General features: G+C 52.9%; 1 protein-coding gene across 2 annotated transcripts in view; it reads left to right on the forward strand.

Annotated features, from left to right (window-relative positions):
• Positions 1-10,013: 10,013 nt before the first annotated feature.
• Positions 10,014-11,503, forward strand: part of LOC112969160 (H(+)/Cl(-) exchange transporter 5) — a 53,641-nt gene continuing 52,151 nt past the window's right edge. The window contains exon 1 of one of the 2 annotated variants that reach the window (XM_026072164.1): positions 10,014-10,100. The gene's annotated coding sequence lies outside the window, so the exon portion shown is untranslated. The remainder of the gene's footprint in view (positions 10,101-11,503) is intronic. The other variant, XM_026072166.1, reaches the window with a different exon arrangement.

An 11,503-nucleotide genomic window follows, 5' to 3' on the forward strand; every position in this document is an offset into this window, starting at 1 on the left:
AGCTCAGCCCTGGGCCATCAGTCCCTGCATCAGCTGTGCTGTAGGAGTGCCAGTCTCTTGCTCAGCTACAGCCATGTCCAGCCATGGACTGACTTCTTGGCCTGACCTTGGGCCTGCCTTGTGACCATGAGCTTGCCTGATGACCTGGACTCTTGGCTGAATCTGGTTGTGGTCTCCATCATGTGAATCCCTGACTGATAATGGCCCTTTCCCTGGTGATCTCTGCTGAGAGGCAAAGGACTGCCAGGACAGCAGGGACCTGTCAGCTGCTTTGCCTTGGCAGGGCAGGGCTAGTACTTGCTGGTCCTAGCTCTACCTGCTCAGCTGCTTCCTGGCCCCTGCCCATTTGCAGACCCCTAGATATTTTCACAGGGAATGCAGATCCCCAATGCCCCAAATGTGGACTTGCTTCCCTTAGCTGTCTTTCACCACCTCTTCAATGCAATCAGAAACGGATTGCAGGACATGTGTTGATTTGGGAGACCAATGGAGGATGGACATGGTGACCCTGCCTGTCTCCAGATGTAAAGAATCCAACTATCCTCAGCTCTTGAAACAAGGGCCCTAGTCTTTTCCTACCATGGATGGAAGACATGCTGCTGTGCTGGATGAGATGGATTGGTAGGGTTTTGCTTTGCTTCCTCCAAGGAAAACCTGTGCTTAGGCAAGGGGGGAAATGACGGCAGATTTTGACTGCTTCTACATGTTGAAACTATTCATCAGAAATAGACTTCCTCCACAGAACTGAAAGGGGTAATGTAGCCTGGAATCTCTAGTCCCATCATCTCTCTGCTGTCCTTGACCACAGCTTCTGCTGTCAAGACAGAAGATCTCAGCAGCCCACAGTACGAAAATGATACCATGGAGGGATGTGAAACAATGGCGAGACTCAGCAGGGATGTAGAAGAGTCGGGATTTCACAGGTCACCCTGTGCTGGGGGTTCCCTGCAGCAGCCAGCCCGGCTATTCAGTAGAGAAAGCCTCACAGGACAGAGGCTGGTTGGTCGGTGCAGAGCTGCAAAGGGAGCTGCAGTTCAGAATGAACACTCTCAGATCTGGCCAGAAGTGAAAGGAACATGGCTTCAGGTCCTTTATGGGCAAGGCAGGAAATCAGAGGCTTCAACTGCCACGATGGGTTCAGCCTACCTGCAAGGAAGAGCTGTGCAAGGATGAGGCTAGCAAAGCTGGAATGGGCCGCTGGGGAGGCGAGAAGTCTCCATCACATGTAGGGTGTTCAGAAAGCCAGGCTAAGCATGCCACAGCGACCTCTCAGGGCATTCTTTAAGGCTCGCACAGGAGTCCTCAGAGCTGTTCTAACAGATCTCATCAAGATGTTGGCCAATGGGCAGTGGGTCTCTCCTGGACCATCTTCCTTTGTGAGAATGCTTTAGGGCATGTGAACTGTATCCCTACTCCAGTCAGAGCCTGAAGGGCTTTCCTAATTTGAACCCCTTGAGTATTCAAATTCACCCACATGGTGAACAGTGGAGGACTGGCTGCAATGCCTGTGTGTCCAGACTGCAGATTCCTGCTCTCAGCCAGAGCTCGTAATTTTGCTCCTGGTTTACATCCCCAGCCCTGATTTCCATCACCAGTGCCTCAAAGAAACCCCAAGGACTCTCCTCATCTCTGAGTGCCCTGGCGAGGGCACTGGGAGGGTTGGCAGTAAACCTTCATGTGGTACATGGAGACAACATGGTATCCTTAAGGGCTACTAAGGCAGATGGTAGGCCAGGTTTTTATGGCATGGCCTGGAGGCTTGTACCATCACTCTCAGGTTCTGGGACAGGGCTGGGAGGCTTCCCCAGCCATGGTGGAACTGCTCTTTCTGACCCCTGAAAAAGTCCCCATTGAATCCCTGTGTGACCTTTCCCACATTGCCCAGAGGACTGGCATTCACCACGATATCAGATTAACTGGAACTGACAATGTGGTGTGGGTGCGTTTCCTCCAGGGGACATTAGTGTCCCTGAACAAGAGAAGACGAGTTTCCCCAGGACCTCGCTGAGGTTTCAGCCAGTAAATCCAGAAGGAGAGGTAGCTGATTGCCTTCAATCACAGAGATTTTGTGCTTTTCTCTCCTGGCAGCTGTTCCCCTTGCAACCCCCATCCCATGTTTCTCTGTAGCAGTCTGGGGCTGACTTCATCACCGAGGCATCCAAAGACACAATGCAGGCAGTGGTGGCCAGCGCAGCATCCTGTCTCCTCATCTCACTGGGTCATTTCCCTGGATTGTTCTGCCCTGCTAGGACAGAGGCTGGCTGCTGGCCATCCCTGGGGACAGACGAGTGCAGCATGCCTCTCAGCTGGTGGAATTACGCTCAAAGGCTGAGCATGTCTGGGGCAAGGGACAACAGCAGGGAAAGGTCATCCTGTTCCTCTAGGCCTTCTCCTGCCACCTTTCCCTCTACTTCTTTAGGGGCTGTTCTCCTGCAATCCCAGCCAAAGACAGTATCAGCCAACTCCAGAGCACAGGGCAGGAGCCTGATTTCCATCCTAGCCAAAGCTCTTTGGCTGACATTGGTTACAACCAGCCCAGGTTGGGGTAAGATTGAGTGAGAACAGACAGGAACAGAGTTGGTCCTGGCTGGGGCTCCCTGCTGGCTTAGTTGGCATTAATCTTATAATTAAACTAATTAATACTAAGAGGGTCCGGCACCATGTCAGCATTCCTCTGGCACCAAGCCTACATTCAAGAAGGGGGCTAAGCTTGCAAATACTCAAAGCCCTCCTTGCTGGGGTTTTCAACATAATCACCTAAGATTTTCTGCACTCAGAGGCTAGCAGCCTAGTCATATCCTTTACAGTGATCTTTGGACTTGGAATATTTTTTCTTCTTGCACTTTTTTATGTTTTTATGGTTATAAGGACCAGCTCCACATTCTTTTTCTGACTGTATCGTGAGTTTTTGTGTCCTGCTTCTATTGGTTTGTCTTTTTTTACTCACTGTAGGGCATGTTTAGATTTTAAAGTTCAACTCTTTCCATATTTGTCGTGAAATTTGCTCTTTTTGGATGTGTTCCTTCATCTCTCTTGCCTCCCAGCTATGCAGTGGCTGTCAGTCAAACTGTTGATAGACACTGCATGCAAATATCAGGTGAATAAGGCATCAGGAGGTACTGCAGCATTCTCCCTGCAGCCTTGTGTGGTCCAGAGCACTGGCTCTTTCCTGATCACCCTCTGCATGGTTAGCTTGCCCCTGAGTCCAGGCTCCTCCTGTTTTCTCTGGGTTGGCTTTCTCACCACACTGGATCAGCAGCTCTGTCTCTCTATTAACAGGGTCCTTGTGGGGACAGACAAGAAGCTGGTTGCTTTTTTTTGAGGATCATCTCCATTTATACCGACCCCAGGGGCACAGAGCTGAGCTCTCTGTTAGACAACAGGGCAAGGCCATGCCTTTTGTAGGTCACAGTAACAGGCTGCACCCTTCACAGAAACCTCTCTCTGGATGTGCTCTCTGAGGCAGATTTCAGATCAAGTGTGGCTCCTAGCATGGCAGGGGTTCATCTTGGAGCAGCTGGTGCTTTGGAGAGGTGCCTGTATCGGACAGGGTAGATGGGGAAATGAGGAAAATGTGATGGCAGGAGAGGGAAGGGGTAGGAGGCTCATCACAAAATGATGTCATGGGGCAAATCATGTGCTGTGCACGGGAGGTGGCAGGAGCGGATGCTCCCAGCTCCACTCCCTGCCTCCCTTTCTGCCCCAGCCAGCCACGTGTTTCCAGCTTCTGCTATTTCAGGGCTTCCTATTTCCCTAAACCAAAGAGTTTCCCAGCACACTGGGGACGAAACAGGCGACTGTGGGGCTGTCACTGCCCTCACGTGATAGATCTGACTTTCACATTCAGCCAGAGGATTTTTTTTCCTGTGATGAAGCTCTTGGGTAAGTAGTGTAGAAAACAATGCATGGGAAAATGGGGTGAAGGAGTCTGCCTTCCCCTCCCCTGGCTCTTGCGTGTGCGTTTATGTATCTCTGGGCTGGAGGTCTGGATTTCTATTATTGCAATTCCCCCATAGTGCAGTCATTGCAGAAGTCCTTGTCTCTGCTGAGATGAGCAGGACAGTGGCATGCCACAGCAGACCTCTCTCCTTTCCTCTCTTCCCTGGCTCCACATGCCTGCTCCTCCCTCTCGGAGACTGTTGCTTCGCAGGAAGTCTATTTCCTGCCTAGGTTTCCAAGTTTCATTTCCCTGTCCCATTTGTTTCTGGTTGTTCCAGGCTTTTTGTGCCCTACGCAAATGAGAAAATAAATTCTGTATTTGGGGAGACCACTGGTTTCCAGGAGAAAGAAAAAAAAAATGTTCATTTAATGGAAAACTCTTTTCCCACCTGGAAACCATACTGATGGGAGATTTTCAGCCTGCCTCAGGGTCCCTGCTGCCCAGGCTGGATGTCAAGAAGACTCCTGGCAGATGACTGGAGATGTTCTCCTGAGGCATGGATGGTAGCTTTCTAAAGGGAAGCTGACAAAGCGGTGGGAGAGATGGCCAGGAAGACAAGGTATCTCCCAATCAAGTGGTTTGGGAAGGGGTTGGCTGAACATTCACTGGGATGGCTGAACACCCACTGGTCTGTCAAAGGGAAGAGGCTAGGACTGCAGTAATGGGATGAGGTCCTTAAACTCTGGAGAGGATTCATGCTGTTACTCAGAGTACAAAGGCCTTTTCTGGCTCAGGGTTCACATTCTTCATGAAGTCCTGCTTTGGACACTTGGTGATGGGAGGAGTGCAGAGTGCCACATGTCAGGGCCATCATTTCCATAGGGAGCTGTGCAAGGGGCTGCTCTCAAGAGTGCTGATGGCAAGGATTTCCTCTGTGAGGCACCTGGGATGTCCACGGGCCTGGGGGCAGTAACTCAGACAGTGAGGAGAGGACCAAAGGCTTGGGAACAGTAACTCAAACTGTGAAGAGAGGACCAAAACAGCAACCAGGACAGGAGAGACCTTCTCACTGTTGTTTGTGCTAGGGCTCTGGGCAGAGCACAGGTACCACTGCCCTCTCCAACCCAGCTGTCCATAAGGAGGGACCTGCTGCCTGCCTGCCCCTCTCCATCAGCCCTGATGCACTGAGCGTGGATGGAAGAAGGCAGAAGGCTAAATCCAGCAGCCCCTGCTCCCAGGGAAGCAGGCAGAGGGGAGCGGGCAGCCGAGAGCACTCATCAGCTCTGCACATACCTAAAGAGGAAATGATCCAGTTTGCCATGCTATATATGTGCAGCAGGTTCCTGCAAGGACGTGGTGGGACTGCCTGCATCTGGGAGAGTGGCCTGGGGCTGAAGCCAGAGGAGCTGGTGTTTGTTTCTTGACACTAATCACCCAGCCTTCTTCCCCCTACAGGGGAACCTGGCCAACCTGTGTTATCACAGAGAAGATCAGGCAAATCCAGAGGTTCCACCCTTCAGGAAACATGGCAGGGCCTTCCTCTTCTAAAGGACTTTTACTTACGCAGCAGGATGTTGATGTCACCTTCTAAGGTAGTTGCTATGCTAAAACCAGAGTGTGTCTTCTCCCATGGCCCTGAAACGGAAACATTGCCAGCCCTGCCATGACATTCACTCTCTTTGCTACCCCTCCTGATGTGACTTGGGAAGTCCAGGGATTGGGCACTGGGTGGGAGTGTTTTCGATTCAGAGCTTTAGGGCGTTTCATGGGCCATCAGAGCAGAAGCGATTGAGAAGATGTCCTTTGGGGAAGCAAACGTGTCTATACAGCAAGGGAACTGCTCTCTGTCCTGTAACAGGGCTGGGCTCACCCTGAAGAAATTAAAGAGACTCCCCAGCAATGCGAATCTCTGCTCCAGGGACAAACGATCCTGACTGATTGCTGGTCCTCACAACCATGGGGCCTGCAGAGCTGTCTGCTGCAGGGTTCACCCCCTTGCTGGGAATGAGACAGGTTTTTGCTCCAGTTCCAGGACTGACACCCTGCTGTGTCCTGATCACAGCTTTGTGTTGTTCTGTGACGTCTCCCAGCAGAGACCAGCCACATTTCCAGAAATCTGCTGGGTTTTCAGCCAGTTTCCATGGAAGGAAGAAAAGAAGCATCTGAGGAAGAAAAGCAGCATCCGAGGACGCTGACATACAGTTTTCTGACCATCCTGTGCTCCAAGGGAGTTATGCAACAGGATGTGACTTCTAGAGTGGGCAACCAGCCAGAATTAAAAGCTTCTCAGTGGGGATAACAGGGAGTTCAAGCAAGGTGCTTGCTGCCATTCATAGACTCTGCCTAGCCGGACAGCTCATATCTGTACCATTGCTGCCCTCTAGTGCTGCCAGAATTCATACTGGTGCCGGTCCTGGCCAGATTGGCACTATTGGTAATGAATGGGCTGGGATGTGGGCTCTGGCAGCAAGAAACTGCTGCACTGCATCAGGGAAGACTGTTTCAAGTCTGTATCGCACGAGGGTCCAGAGACCCTGGCCAGGAATGGCTTGTATCAGGTACCGGGTGCACGATATGTAATCACCCCCAACTGCTGCTCCAAAGAGCTTAGGGGTGTTAAAGATGTTAGTATGCTGATGGTGAATAGGAGAGACTTAGGGGAAAATCTCTGCAGAAACTGCTGCTGCAGCTTTTTGCATTGCAGCTGCCAGTAGGTAAGAAACTGCCCCTACACCGAGTCCTCAGCCCACAGAGACAGACAGGGAGAAGGGAAACTGAGGCAGCATCACTCTTCTTCCTGCCCTGAGTCACACAACAGCTCGGTGGCTGTGGCAGGAAGAGTGGTTTGGTCCACCTGCCTGTGACAGTACCAAGCTTGCAGCCCTCATTCTTGGCCAAGGACCTGAAACAGCTGAGAATTGCTATCCTTCCCCTTCCCACATCCAGACCCTGCACAAGCCTGGTCCCCAAAAGAGCCATGCTGTTGGCCTCCAGAGGCCTGGCCTGCTGGGGGGTCTCACTGAGGAGGAGCAGAGAGACTCAGTGGCCTCAGCCATGGACTGAGGACCTAGTATGGGAGGCACTGTTCTGCTGGGAGTTCATCTGGCCCACAGTCGAGAGCTGGCTGACCTGAGGCAGCACTGCAAGTAAGAGGAAGGCATCAAAAGAGTAAGCACAGCCCTAGGATATATCAGAAGAGGGAGGGGCCTTCCACTGCCATGGCACCAAGACATCCTGGGAGTTTTGGAGTATGCCTAGCTCCAGCAGTTACTCCAGACTGGCACAGGGCACAGGAGGATTACAGGAAGCAAAGACTGTCCCAGAGCGGGCTAGGAGAGGAAGGAAAGGAACCTGAAAGGCACCCTGTCCCCTGGAGCCAAGTCTGAGTGGAAAGCTGGTGAGTACAGCCGAGCCCTGAGGCAGCTGGGGCTGAAAGAAAGCTGAGGTTTAGCTGCTGGAGCCCTGAGATGGCTATCTGATAGGGCATGGATGAAGAGGGGCAGCAGAGGGGTGCTGGGTTTAGGAGAGGTTGTATGACAGCGCTCACGAAAGCTGGGGAGCGTTTCATTCAGGTGGATAGTAAAGCATCTGATCTATCAATCTCAGCCATGAGTGACTGCTTCAAACCCAAGAGGTGATGACATTAGTCCTAAACTCCAACTACATCTGCTTATTAAAGTCTTCTTTTCTTCTCCAGGTTTGTTCCCTTTAGGAGGCAGAAGCAATGGTGAAGGACAGGCGATAGAGCCTCCCTGGGATGCAAAGGTGACTTCGTACACAGGCAAGAGTGAGCTGCCAGCTCTATGCCCTGTCACTGCTCAGGAGGCAACTAACACTTGCAAAACAGCAGCGAGTTATCAGAAAGGCTGTTCTTGTCTGCAGTCAAGCCAGAGCCTCTAGCGACTCAGGCCTAAGGCACTGTCACTGCAGCTATACCTTGCATGCCTTCAGCTTGTTTTCTCCAGGCATCTCAAAACACTTTCCCAGCACTCATGACTTTGCCCTTCTCTTCCTCTGAATCAGCTTTTGGGAAACTGAGACAGAGAAAAGGCATTTCAGTGACTTACTGGAGTTCTTACCACAAGCCAAAAACAGGCCTGGGGATAAAAAGGTAGTGTCCTGACACTGACCTCTTGTCTTAAACTCACCCTTCTTCCATTGTATACATTTTCTCCCCAAGTATACCTTCCTCGAGTTCTGGCAGGTTTAACTTCAATGCTGTACTAAAAGTAGACTAATTATTGATGACCTCCTGACACTTAGCATGAGACCACAGCTCATTGGCAGGGCACCCTGGCCCGCTCTGCTTCCTATCAAGTTCATTCCACACCCTTGCTCTCTCAGCTGGGTATGGTGTTCCTGTTCACAGAAGTGCTGCTGGGTGCTGGCAAACCCGGGCTCGATCCCAAACCTGCTGTAGCTGCAGCAGTGACTGAAAGAAATACTGGGATGGAGCTGGCACAGAGCCACAGAGTTTCAGGAGCTGCTGCTAAGACACAAGTTGTCTATGGGTCCTCTGGGAACAGAGGGTGCTAATATCTTCTGTAAATATTTAGTGGCTTGATAGGGAAAGCAATTCCTGGAATAGGAAATTTTCCTGTTCCAGTGAGCATTTTCCTCCAGGCTTCCCCCAGGCTTCTGACCTTCCAGTCATGCTCAGACATTTTTGGAGGGGAGTGGAGGGGGGAATGGAAAGTTCCCCACCATTTTTAAGGATATATTCTCTAGCTGTTGGAGAAAGCCACTATGTTGGGTTCTTTGGGAAAGAATCTCCTCCATGTCCCCATGGCTGGGTGCAACACCTCAGGCAAAAGGGTGGGAGATGGAAGATGGGACATCTCTGACACTGGGAAGTTTTAAGAACAGGTAAAAAACATACATGACAAATAGTTTCAGCAGTGGTGTCACAGCAAAGCAAGGTTTATAGGGCTGAGTGATGCCTGATTAGCTTAGCTAAGATACTTGGGGAAAAGAGAGAGATGCTTTGGGGCATCTCGAACCCTCCTTGATCTCAGGGTTGTTTTTGTTCCAACTGGTTCAGGATCTGTTTGGACTTATCTCACTGTGGACTGTCGCACAGCCTGACTTCTTTATTTTGCAGTGTGCTGGGAGGATGCTGGGCTGGGGAGCTGGGGTCTGGCATGCTAGCCAGGTGGGTGCTTAGAAAAAACAGGCAAAGGTGAGCTCAGGGACTGCACAGCGAGGGAGTGTACATGTGTCCTCTGGAGGTGTCCTCATTTCAAACTGAAATGAGCAGGGGGGAAGGAAGAAGCAGAAGCAGGAGATGGTGTGTCTGTTTTAGTGATCAAGCTGATGGCCGAAGCAGAGGTAGGAGCAGGTCTCCTGAGTTCCCTTTGGACCAGCTCTTCTGGGTGAAGTGGGCAGACCAGTGCAACACCTGCTGGCACCCATGGCTGGTACTGGCCCGGATGGTGTCAGGTTGGGCCCAGGGTGTGGACAGCAGTGACAGGATGTGGACAGCAGGGCCAAGGTGTGGACAGCAGGGCTGAGATGCAGACCGCAGGGCCAAGATGTGGACGGCAGGGCCGAGCTGTGGATGGCAGGGCTAAGTTGCAGACGGCAGGGCCGAGATGCGGATGGCAGGGCCAGCATGTGGATGGCAGGGCTGGGATGTGGACAGCAGGGCCAAGGTGCAGACGGCAGGGCCGGGACGTGGACAGCAGGGTCAAGGTGTGGACGGCAGGGCCGAGATGTGGATGGCATGCCAAGGGTACCTATTGCAAGGCCCAGCAGTGCTGGGAAGTGGCCCCAAGCCCTACCAAGGCCTTGCCTCTCCCTTCTCCCTCTCTCCACGTATCGAGCAGCTTCCTCATGGACGGAGGCTGCCAGAGCGCTGGCCCCACTGAGGCGCCCTCCGCACCCCTCCTTTTCTCCTGTGCTGTTCCCCATTGCAAACATTGGGAGCCTTTCACTTTAGGAGCTCGGCGCCCACACTCAACATGGCGCCAGCGGGACTCGCAGCTGCTTCAGAGCAGCGCAGTGCGGTTGCGCACAAGACCTGCCCGGGAAGAGGGAGGAAAACGGACGGGCGTGGCGCGGGCGGATGGGTGACGCGAGAGGGGGCGGGGCGCGCCGTCACGTGGACGCCTTTTCCCCGCCTAACCGCGAATGTCGCTGCCCGCCGCGCAGGTGCGGCGGCGTCGCGAGCCGGGCGGCTAGTAGGGCCGCCGCGCTGCTGGCCGGGCCCGCGCCGCGCTCGGTGGGTGCCGTGCGGGGCGAGCTGGGCCGGGGGCAGCGCTGAGGTGGCGGAGCTGTGGGGCAGCAGTGGGGGGCCGCGCGGGAGAGCTCGGTTGGGGGTGGCTGTGGGGCAGAGCTCGGTTGGTGGGGGGTCGTGGGGTAGGTTGTGGGGCAGAGCTCGGTTGGAGGGGCTGGGGGCAGCAGTAGGGCATTGTGGGGCAGAGCTGAGGTGGGTGGCTGTGAGACAGCAGTGGAGGGCTGTGGAGTAACGGTAGGACACTGTGGGGCAGAGCTTGGTTGGGGCCTTTGGGGTAGTGGTGGGGAGTTGTGGGGTAGAGCTGGCATGGGGGAACTGTTGGGCAAACGAAGCAGGCTGTGGGGCAGAGCAAGGAGGCAGGAACAGATGGGGCTGTTGGTGTGGGGGGCTGTAGGATGGGGCTGGGGCTGCAAGGAGAGAAGGGAGGATCCAGGGTGTTGGAAGAAGGGGTGAGGGTTATGGGGCAGGGGCAGGGGTGCCTTGGGGCTGGCTGTGGAGTGTGTTTGAGGCCAAGCTGGGATGCTCAGGAATGGTCTGTGGGTCAAGGGGTGTCTCGGGGCCTCTTGCCTGAGCAGGGGGAAGTTAGCGTGGAGGTGCCCTGGGTGTTGCGAGTCTCCTAGATCCGAGCCCTGCTCACCCCACCTCTTCTCTCTGCTCTGGACCTGATGCTGCCCATGGGCTGCCGTTGGGTCACTGGGGAGACCAGGCAGGCAGTCCACGGCCTGGCCCTTACAATGCAAACCCTGCCACTGTCTTTTCTAGGTTTTGCCCTGTGGAAGAGAGGTCCCTGGGACAAGGGGAGCTCTTCCCAAGTTGTGATCTGCAGGCTTTGTTCTCCACTGGTCTGCAGGTCATTGCTGGCAGCCTGTGGGGAACTGGCTCGCCCTGTGGTGCTGACAGTTCATTTCCAGTTGTGAAACTGCCCTCAAAAGCAGCTGCTGTTTGCTAATGCTCTTCTCTCATGCAAGCAGGCACTCTATCCACCACGGAGTGGTTATAGGATTGAAAATAGGACAGCATGTAGGCCCTGTGATCACAAGTAGGAGATGAGCTGAAATTCTCACTTAAAGAAGAACTAACAAGAAATTAAGACTTTATCTTGAAAACATTCTTTTTAAACTGAAAAGATCTTTCCATTTTTTCTGAATTTAGGGACTAATTTACTGTTAGAAATTGTCAGTCAGTGTCTGGACTCTGTGAATTATAAGAACTGAGTCAGTGCTAGTAGGACAGAAATGGAGTCTGGTGGGGTAATCTGTAAATGCAGGTGGTTTCCCAGATTTCCTATTGACAGAGAGTTGTGGGAAAGAAACCGTATCACCCTGCCTTCCATTTCACAGTGAAGTATAGTATTGTTAATAGATTTTTTTTTTTTTTTTTTTTTTTTT

The sequence above is a fragment of the Apteryx rowi genome, unplaced genomic scaffold, assembly GCF_003343035.1.
Source record: "Apteryx rowi isolate R43461 unplaced genomic scaffold, aptRow1 scaffold_338, whole genome shotgun sequence".
NCBI lineage: Eukaryota > Metazoa > Chordata > Aves > Apterygiformes > Apterygidae > Apteryx > Apteryx rowi.